Raw genomic sequence first — 10,115 nt, 5'->3', positions numbered from 1 at the left:
TTCAAATAGTAATTTTGACTTTCGTGGCTGGGGGGGATCATAATTTTGCAACCCCATTTGCCTCTCTCTCTACAGCCCCTCTCTCCTCCTCTGCTTCCTTTTTGTTCAAGGAAGTGTTGCTCAAGCAAAGGCTCTGGGTGTTTAAAAATAAAGCAGACAAATACGGAAAACACCACAGAACCTTCAGCCAAGGCATCTCTCCCTGACCTGACCTCGGGTGTCTCTCAGCTGTTCTTACTATTCCTTTCCATCACATTAAGACTGTGTTTAAAATTGAAAATTGCTTCCTTTAATCTTCTTTTTCCTCTCCTAGGGATAAGCTGTGCCCTAATAGAATGGAGATCAGCTGGATATTGTCTTCCCATACTGAAAGGTATGTATTGTTTGTAATGTATTTATTATTGGAAACTAGCCATCAGGCAATGGAGGCACTTCTGTTTTCACCTTGTTTGCCTGCCATCCTGTGACCCTTGTTTATCTTTCTACCCCTCAGTCTCCTGATGGATGTCCCTGCTCTCCATGCTCTCCAAGAGACGCAGTTTTCAGAAGATGGCTTTTGTGTTTTCACTAGACTTTTTCCATGATAGCAAAACACCTTCTAACTCTTTCAGACTTGATGGTTTCCCTGAGTCCATATGATTGAGATTTTCCACGGAAGAATCCAGGAGTGCTGATTGTTCCTCCCTTGTTTAGAAATCCCTCTCATATTTACTCTGAAGATTCCTGAAGTTTTGTGCTAGTAAGTGCAGGGCTTTTGATGGGGCCCATGTTTCTGTCTCATGAACTGTACTGTAGAGTGTTCTATACTCAGAAGTTAAAAGCTTGAAGGCCCAGACATCCAAAATTTGGCAGGATATCCAAGCACTTGCATTTTAGATTAACGTGTTTTAAGGAAGGTAAACTTACCAAAATATGCACACCAAGAAGAGGGATGGAGAGTGGCAAAAGGTGTACTTTTATGTAGGATCATGCTCACATGTCTTCTTTGCTACAGCCCATGACCTTGAGCAAGGCACTTGTTGGAAGTTGAGTCATCACTTTTGAATCAGTAGACCTATACTGATGAAGCCTTGGCTCAGTCTCTGCTTTAGGGACCACAGATCAGGAAGGACTTTATTTCCTATTTCTCTGCCTTTAGTCTAAAGCCTGTGATATGTGAGCTCTGCTGGCTGCCTCCAAGGTGCTTTATGGAGGGATTCCTGCTCTGCTAGACTGTCTGGGAAGGTGGTAGCATGGACTCTCTGCACTGCTGCTGATTAGCAGGAGCCTGTGGACTGTCATCCCCAAGGGGCCTGATGAGGGCATCTCCAGTGATTCTGATGTTTTACATTGCACAAACCAAACCTCAGTGAATCCATCAGTAGAATGAATCCTGGAGGTGTAACTTGGATGGAAATAGCGTAAACCAATTTTTATGAATCCCTACACCTGTGAGAAATATCATTGCAAGAAAGAATTGGTAATGATCTAATAATTTCTATGATCACCTGTGATTTGCAATGAAATAAGCCTGAAAGCCACCACCAAATATATTTTTCAAGGAAGAAAGGATTTCAGGAATGAAGAACAAACTTAGTGTTGTTTTTTCACAATCGTGGCCTGTGTAAGAATGCAGATGTGTCTAGATCTGCTTCATTCTGCCAGTAAAGGTGGTTTTGTGAGGTGCTGACCCAAAATAATTGTATATTGATTGGATGAGAAGATAAAACAGGTATGGAGGAGGACGATAGCAGGTCCTTATTTCAATTGCTGGGTTAAGGATTTGGATCAAGTCAGTTCTCTGGTGCTGGGATAGAACACCACAGGTTTATCTGCCTGGCAATCTTGGATGTGTCCCAAGACATCTCTGGGAACATGTCAGGTATGTCCTTGGGGAGCAAAGTCATTCCAGGTGATGCAGAGATGTGTACCTGTGGCATGAAGCTGTGTCAGGAGAGGACTGGGTTAGATATCAGGAAAATGATTTTCATTCAGAGGGTGGTCAAGCACTGGAACAGGCTCCCCAGGGTAGTGGTCACAGCACCAAGCCTGACAGAGCTCCAGAAATGTTTGGTCAGTGCTGTCAGGCACAGGGTGTTATTCTTGGGGCTGTACTGTGAAGGGCCAGCAGTTGGACTTAATGATCCTTGTGGGTCCCTTTCAACTCAGGATATTCTGTGATTCTGTGATCTTGCATGGGAGGTTTGCAGTTCTCTGGTAGTGCTATGCTATCTCAAAGCCTAGGCTGTGGGTTCCAGGGGCTGCAGCAGGAAGGCTCCTCTTTCACTTTTAGCAGCCACTTTTTGCAAGCAGGATTGCCAGAGTAAAATCCAGACTCTCCCTTGTGCTTGCTAGGACTTGCTGAGATCCATGTTCAAGGGAAGGCAGCAGCAGCTGGGAATGAGAATTCATAGGCACCTGCCTTGTTGGGTGCACAGCTCCTGGGCAGTGCATGGATGCTTCTCTCATGCAAAAAGATTCATGTTGAGGGGAAAGAACAGTGATGGAACTTCAGGTTTCTCAAGGGCCCAGAAAATTCAGTAGTGAGAAAGGTATTGGTTGGAAGCCATGTCCTGTTTGCCCTGCTACTCACTGACACAAGGGGCAGCTTGCTTGGGGCTTGCCTGGTTTTTATTGGTTTAATTGATGAGGATGTGGTTCTGGCCAATGCAAAACTTTTATGCATTTGGGCTGGATTTAGTTGAACTAACATAAGGGAAGTGTGTTTTATGTCCAGATCATTGAAGTGATTCATTCTGAAACTTCTGAAGTGGAATATGTTCCTTGTGTCAGGCTAAAGTCACAGGGAGGTGGTATCAATTGCAGCACCAGAATGGAAATGGGAATACCTGTATTGGGCTGCACTCCCTGTGTGTTTACTCTGAGACTTCTGTCTTTCTGCTCAGTTTTAAAAGGAGAGCTCTGTTTTGGGCTTCCTGTAGCCCAGGGAGTCAGGCCCTTCTTCAGGAGGAGGGAGCGAATGGCTTAAATTCATACTATGAAGTAGAAGACAAGATCCCCTGTATTTCAGCAAGCCCTGGAGTTGTTGGGAGGTGAGTGCTGCTGCTTCTGTGCTGTTTCATAATGAACTCCCTTTGAGACTTTTGCCTTTTGCTGTCTAAAATCCCTGAAAATGCAATTAACTTCCTATTTGTTTAGTGGAATTGTTGATGAGGTCACAGCAGGATACCAGATCAAGTACCAGGGGAAATGTTGGTTGCTCAGACAGCTCTGATGGGAGTTTGCTTTCAGGCAAGGTGTGAGAATATAGCCTGTTTACAAATACCTAAGTACAGTCAGCATATTCCTCTCTTTTCCTGGAGACTTTCTTCTGTCCCATGCACACTTACTTGCTACAATTTCAGCTATTGTGTTTTCTCCTTCCTATGATCAACTCCTATCTGACACCTGTTGCTGTTAAATATTTGCTGTGTTCCTCTTCTGAAGGCTGGGTAGCTGCAATGTCAGCAGGAAAAATTACAAGTGTACATGCACCACCTGGCAAGCAGCAATCTCTGAGGAAGATTGTTGTGGTCTGGAGCTGTCCCCTGGTACAAACACATATTTTATTCAGCCCATAAGTGAGAAGTGGTCTTGTTTTCTAATGTAAATACAGGGATACTCAAGGAGGAGCCTGCTGACCACAAACAAGGGAGGTTCAGTGAAATTTAAAACTAATACATGCAAATGGTGGTTTTTTCCAACACCAGTTTAATTGTACACCTTGGAAGATTGTTTGAAGCCAAGAACCTAGTAAGATCCAGGAAGGAACTCAGTATTTAGGCAGTTATCAGGAGTATATGACTTACCATAATCCACAACAGATTTTGAAAGAATATATAATCCATTTTACTGTGCTTGAGCAGTTCTTGAACTGATGGAGACTGGGTGCATTTTTCCACACCAAGATGCTGCAGAGCTCCTTGTGCTCTCTTCAATATGTAATTTTTGCCATGTTGAGAGGCACAGCTTGTCTGGTTTGATTCTTGCCTGTTTCATCAAAGGTCTAAGTATTAAGCCAGGGATCCACTTCCAGCAAACTTTAAGGTCTCAGCTTTAGCTGCAATGCTGGCTGTGTGCCACAGAGTGCCTAATTAATCTGCTAATGATTTGGCTTTTCAGTGGTCACAGCATGAAAGACAACTTTCAACAAAATAGCAAAGTCTTTTGCTATCCAAGGTGCTCAGAGCTGCAGAACCTCCTGATGAGCTGTAGACATTTGTGTAGAAGAGAGTGAAGCCCGAAAAATTGCCTGGTCAGCATGTTTTATGGATCTTGGTCTTAGGACCCTGTCAGGAAGGTGGTCAGGGAGCAGGGTACAGCATGGGAGGACATCTGGAGCTGACTGCAGGGGTGTCACCAGCAGTCAGGAGTGGCCCCATGGGATTTGCAGGTGGTGGGAAATAGGGCAATGATGGGTGAACACTGGACACAGCTTTATATAATGGCACAAAGATTGGATTACATGGACAAATGAAGGGCTCTGTTGGCTGGAGAGAAGATTTGTCTCTTGACTCCTTTAAGTGCTGCGTAAGGTGTTGCTAGCCTGAATGCAGCCAGGGGCACGTAGCAGTCACAGGGCAGTGTAGGCTGAAGTCAAACCTTGCTGAAGGAGCAGGCAAAGGAATGAGCATCTAAAGAAAGGGAAAGAAGGCACCAACTGGTGTGCCACATATAGCACACGGCTGACTTAGCACTTGTGCCACGTTGTCCTTCTGCTCAAGGTTTTCTAATTCTGTCCCAGACGATGTCAGTGTCCCTCAGCAACTGGCAGCAGCACATACAAGGCATTCCCTGGAGAGCCGAGGAGTGTCTCAGTCAGCCCCCGCCTTGCCCCAGGAGGGCTGCCTGAGGGGGGAGCAGTTTCCTGAAGGTGTGTCTGCTTCTCAGCCTTGCCTGGATGACTTGGGGGCTCCCTTCAACCTCATCTTTGGGAAGCTCACCTTCCTCATGCCATTATTCCCTGTGGAAGAAAGTGTCACCGAAGAGCTCTTTGCAGTTTGCTTTCCACTGTCCTGTAAAGTTTCCAGTTATTTTTTTGGCACCTTGGTTTCCTCATCATGAGCACCAGTTTATAGATCACTGAGCAACCAGGCTCTGAAATGAAAGTGCCTGGCTAAATGTACCAACAGTATGCATGAACAGAGGGCGATGGAGGCAGAAAGTGTGCATTGAATCCCACCAGGCAGGACTCTCTACCAAGGACAGCTGGCAGGCCTGGAGGGGTACTATGTAGTTAGAAACATAACCATTAGGCACTGGATCAGATGTTAAATTCTGCGTGCTCTCTCACACTGAGCAAGATAAAATCCCCTTGGTGCTGCTTTGGGAAATTGGGATTCCTGTGTCTTCAGAGCTCCACAGCCTGTGTGTGAGCTGCAGAGATTCCCTTGCCTTTTCCTTCCTCTCTTTTCCCAGGAGCATACAGCAGAGGATTTAAATTACTGCCATTTAGAATGATCTGTCTTTCTCGGGTCCCCTTTTAATCTACTAGGAGATGGAGTGACTTCAGGCTTGGAAAGGGCATTGAAAGATAGCTCAGTATCTGGCCCGGACTCCCCACATACCTGCATTGCCTGGAAGGTTTCATTATGACTTATGGGGCATCAGCCTCTTTCACTTTTTTCTTCTCCCTCTCACTTTTGACACAAAGTGCTCCAGGTCTTGAGTCAGACCAGGAACCAAAGGACTAACTGGCTTAATGTGATGTGGTTTAAGTTTTGCTGATTTCTGTTAGGGATCAACCAGGCTTGAAATTTAACAGAACTCAAAGGTCTTACCTGTTTTTGGGAAATCTGGTGCTATCACAATCTAGACTTCTTTTTCTCTTCAGTCATTATTAAGACTTCTCAATGAGGTATGGATATCTTTCAAGACCTGGAGCTTGGAGATACGAGCATCATTCTCTGAAATCCTATATTCTCTGTCCCTGTCACTGGAATCCTGTCTTTGCCAAGCACACAGTCTGCATTTGCTTAAATACTGCTAAAAGCCCAGACATTCCAAAATGTGTTTAATACACTGGACCACCCTGTTGTTGAATTACCTGCATGATTCTTGCTGTTGTGTTAGAATTTAAGTGGTATGTAGCTCAGTCGTATGCAAACCTTGAGACAGCCCAGCAAGAATGAAGACATAGGAACCAAAATTTTTCAACTATTTCCATGTTTAGCAGTAAGTACTTTGGATTTATGAAACCTGTGTAGGTTTCACATAATACTTGTGCATTTTGAATCATATCCATGGAGATGATTGTCTTGGGGAGAGGTGGCCATACCTACATTATCATACGATCAATCACATTATACATATCTCAGAAAGCTGTTTTAAGAATGTAAGTAGCATTGTCAAAGCTTATTAAGCCCTGATAGAGTCGCCACAAATATCTAGGATTTACCTGTGCCACAGTTGTCTGAGACGACACAAATGAACATAAAGCATTTGATGAGCTCCTCTTTTCTCATGAATCACTATGATAATGTTTCTAAGCACCCTGTGTAAAAAGTGTCTGTATGCAGAGAAGTGACATGGAAAGATGGAGCTGACAGTTTGGGATGTTTGGGAGTTTGAGGTTATTGTGTCTGGTGGCAGTGTTCCCTCTGGCACTCCGAGATGTCGCATCCCTCTATAATTGATGCTGTACCTTTGGTCCAGCCTCCCAGCCATCCCAACTCAATGGTCTCTCTGAACTTATATTCTTCTGTACCATTAACAGGTGCTTTCTGGTGGCACTGTATCCTTTTATCCCAGCAGGATGTTCATTCCCAGTGCTGAGCCCATGGCTGGAGAGGTGTCTTCCACCCAGCAGGCAAAGGAGGCTGCAGGCAGGGCCTGGCAGGGTTTTCTTGTACTTCTCCAACCAGTCAGGGGTAAAGAGCCTCCTTTTAGAAATGTCACAAGATGACAATGTGTGTCTCTTAATGCTTTTAGTGGGAGAGGCGAGACTCAGCAACCAGTCGTGCTGCAGTCCAAGGTGAGAGAGCACGCAGTGAACTTCCTTTTTTCAAGGAGACAGGAAGGTCACTGCAGCCAGTGATACAATGGATAAACCTGGCCAAGCTGTTTAAAACTAGCTGGGATGGAGCTTGGCCACCTGTGCTCTGCTCTTAATGTTTGTATGTTCGCTCTGTGTGTGAAAACAAACTTGTTGAAGGACTGCAAAATCTTCCCATTGAAGCTGCTCCTCAGTGCAAGTCTGTTTTTTGGGGAGCAGTGATGTAGATGTAAGAAATGTCTCTCCTTCAGGGTCTGTCAAGAAGCTATGCTGGCTCTAAATAGACTGCTGCTGCTGCACTCCTAATTTAGCTGTAGGGAGGCAAGTGACATGGTGATGCTCAAGAATGTCACTTTGCTTCTTGTGTGACCTATGAGATCAGAGGTTGTTAGGAGATACACAGTTACTCCTGCAGAAGGTGCTGCTGGATACAGGAGGTGGAAATCCTGTGGGATTGGGCAAGATGTCAAAACACAAGGGATGAAGGACCCTCTGGGAAGGTCTCTGGCTATAGGGAGTGAGTGAACACCTTGAACACCCTACAAAAGCTTTGTTTGTGCCTGGAGTTTGGCAGCCGGTGCAAGATGCCTATGCCTCTGCCTGAAGCCCTTGCAATTATTATCTCTAAAGCTGCAATTTCATATAAGACACTTGTAATCAGGTGTTTAGTGGTCTCTTAGAGGGCAATATAAACAAGGCTTATATTTCAGCCCCTTCTGTTTGAATAGCTAGCCCTGAGAGCCTTTCTTCTGCTTGTTAAACTTTCGTCAGTCAGATGTTTGCAATATGAGATGCTTCACAGATGCCAGAAAGAGGCTGATGACATACTTTAGAAGACTGTTACTCCCAAAGGTAGTTCAAAAATGCCTGTTATTGTTATCGAATACTTTCCCTCAAACTCATCATCTCAAGCAACTCCATTAAGCTGATAGAACTGCAACAGCTGGCTGTGGGTTGCTTTGAGTGTACGTACAGGTTTTTTAACACTTTGCTTAGAAGGTTATTTCTACCTTTTTGCTTGAGAAATATTGGATCCTAGAAGTGGGAACAGTAAGTGCAGCTGGACCCTAAGTGCCAAAGCTGATCTGGGTGATTGTTTATAGCAAAGACAATTCAAGTCACAGTGGGAAGGAAATACAGTGGAAGGCAGCTTCACTTCTGCAGTTCTGGGGGTTGTAAAATAGGAGGGAGATTGGGTCCTGACAGGTTATGCTGCATGAAAGAGTTGTCTAACACAAAACCCAATGTCATGAATTCTTTAAATCTGTTGTACTGCAGTGAACACAAGCCAGTGCATCCCCTTCAGAATCTGTTGTGAAATCGTTTCATGCGTGTTCATTTTTGATTTGTCCTTGTGAATGTTACATACAGGTAATGACTGATTATGTTCTTTTATTAATTCTTATTGTGTTTAAGTGAGTTGGCAGGGACAAAGGAAATTGCTTAGATTTAAATTGCAAGCTTTTGGGGGCTTAGTATTTGTATAGCAGTTTTAAAAGATATCATCTCCTAGTTTCAATGCTGTTCCCTGCAATGAGTGTGCAGGTTTCTTATTACAGTAAAATCATCTTGAGATAATTGGGGGATGTGAGAATCAAGGCATCTGGGAATGTGGCTGTGGCTATCTAACCTTTCCCTTGTTGGATGTGTCTCCCAAAGGATGGGAAGTAATGTAGTGTTAATAGCCTCCTGCCAGTGCCTTTCCTCCTTCTTCCTGAGTTGAATGTCAGTTTAATACAGCCTTTATAAGGGTATCTTGGAGTGGGGGGCTGTTCTACGTTTAATAATGTCATAATAACTAGCCTGAGAGGTGTGAGGTTGGAGTATCGCATTTGTGCCTGCTGCTGTTGGAGATACCTGTCTCCCATTTGTGGTTTTTATGATCTGAAAGGAATTGAGACTCTCAGTCTCTTGTAAAATTAGATGGAGCTTATGTTTCTTCAGAGCATCACTGTAATCTCTGCCATTTTCTCTTTGCATCTCTTTTTTCTTTTTCTTTTCTGTTTTTTAACCTTCTTGCAGTTCCCATTTTGTTGCCATTATGGAAGCAGAATTTTTATCTATCCTTTTCAAAGGTGCAATTTCTACAAAGATTCGTCTAGTGTTTTTATAATTTTAGCAGTAATTAAAAAACCATAATCAACTCTGTCTGCTGTGGGTTTTAACACTTAATACAAGTGTGCTGATAATCCTGGGTAGCATGTTTGCTTCTCTGTCTGAGGGTGGTGAATGCTAAAAAGCACCTTGCCCCCACTCCCAGCGCATGTCATTTAGCAGATCTGCTTGCTTCACAGTAGAGTTCAAAACTGACATTCCTCAATTCCTAATCAACTTGACAAGTCCCACAGTCCTGTACTTTCAAAAGGAAGGAGAAACCTGAAGACACAGCACAGTTGTGAACCCTCGCTCTTGTGGTCTGCTGCTGGGAGGAGGAGCAGTGTGTTTGCTGCAGAGGGGTTAAACAGCTGAAGAAAATAGTCCAGTAGAAAGTGGCAGCGGCAGCTCCTGGGAGAAGACGACATCTGCCAGGAGGAATGTGTTGTTGGCAGCTTCAGGCACTGAGGATTTTTTTTCCCTCTGGCACAAACCTGCTTTTCCTGTCAGCCTTTGCTCAGTAATGAGGATGGTAATTGTTATTTATTGGACAAGGATTTCAGCAGTCACAAGTGATTTTGAGAGACTTAGTCTTGGGTTTTCAGAAAGTGATGCACACTCTCCTCTCAAAAAAACCCAAACCACCCTGTGGCCTCCTGTCACGGATTTTTAAGCTGAATGTCCTCCAAATCAAGGTGTCTCAACTCACTTCATTTTGGAAATCAGTTACTACAGGTGAATTTCTAAAGAGCAAGTGATGGCTAAGTCTGTTTCTAATAATGTCTCTGGAACCACAAAAACATGCGTTATGCTGTACATTGTGTGTTGCATGATTAGGATTTAAACTAAAGAGGAAAAGATCCTAATGGGAAACGGTCGTAAGAGGAGGACACAAGCAGACACAAATACAGGCAGGCAGTCTGGTAAGTGGGTTCAAGGCATAGGAAGAGCTAGGAAAATGTGTAAACACAGAATTTTGGTACCTTGTACCTTGAAATGTTATCATCTGCAAATACTGGGATGTTGAATTGATGGGAACAGTTAAACA

The 10,115-nt window shown here is 44.0% G+C and overlaps 1 long non-coding RNA gene across 1 annotated transcript in view; it reads left to right on the top strand.

The window, feature by feature from the left end:
* The window catches only part of LOC121668031, a 32,726-nt gene extending 26,134 nt beyond the window's left edge, over nucleotides 1-6,592 (top strand). The window contains exons 2-3 of the long non-coding RNA XR_006017228.1: nucleotides 314-373; nucleotides 494-6,592. This is a non-coding gene — a long non-coding RNA (uncharacterized LOC121668031). The remainder of the gene's footprint in view (nucleotides 1-313; nucleotides 374-493) is intronic.
* Nucleotides 6,593-10,115: the final 3,523 nt, after the last annotated feature.

The sequence above is a fragment of the Corvus kubaryi genome, unplaced genomic scaffold, assembly GCF_017639235.1.
Source record: "Corvus kubaryi isolate FWS band 111438036 unplaced genomic scaffold, C.kubaryi_AGA036_p1.0 37383, whole genome shotgun sequence".
NCBI classification, from domain to species: domain Eukaryota; kingdom Metazoa; phylum Chordata; class Aves; order Passeriformes; family Corvidae; genus Corvus; species Corvus kubaryi.
The sequence above is the reverse complement of the archived record's forward strand: the minus strand, read 5'-3'. Positions and strand labels throughout refer to the sequence as shown.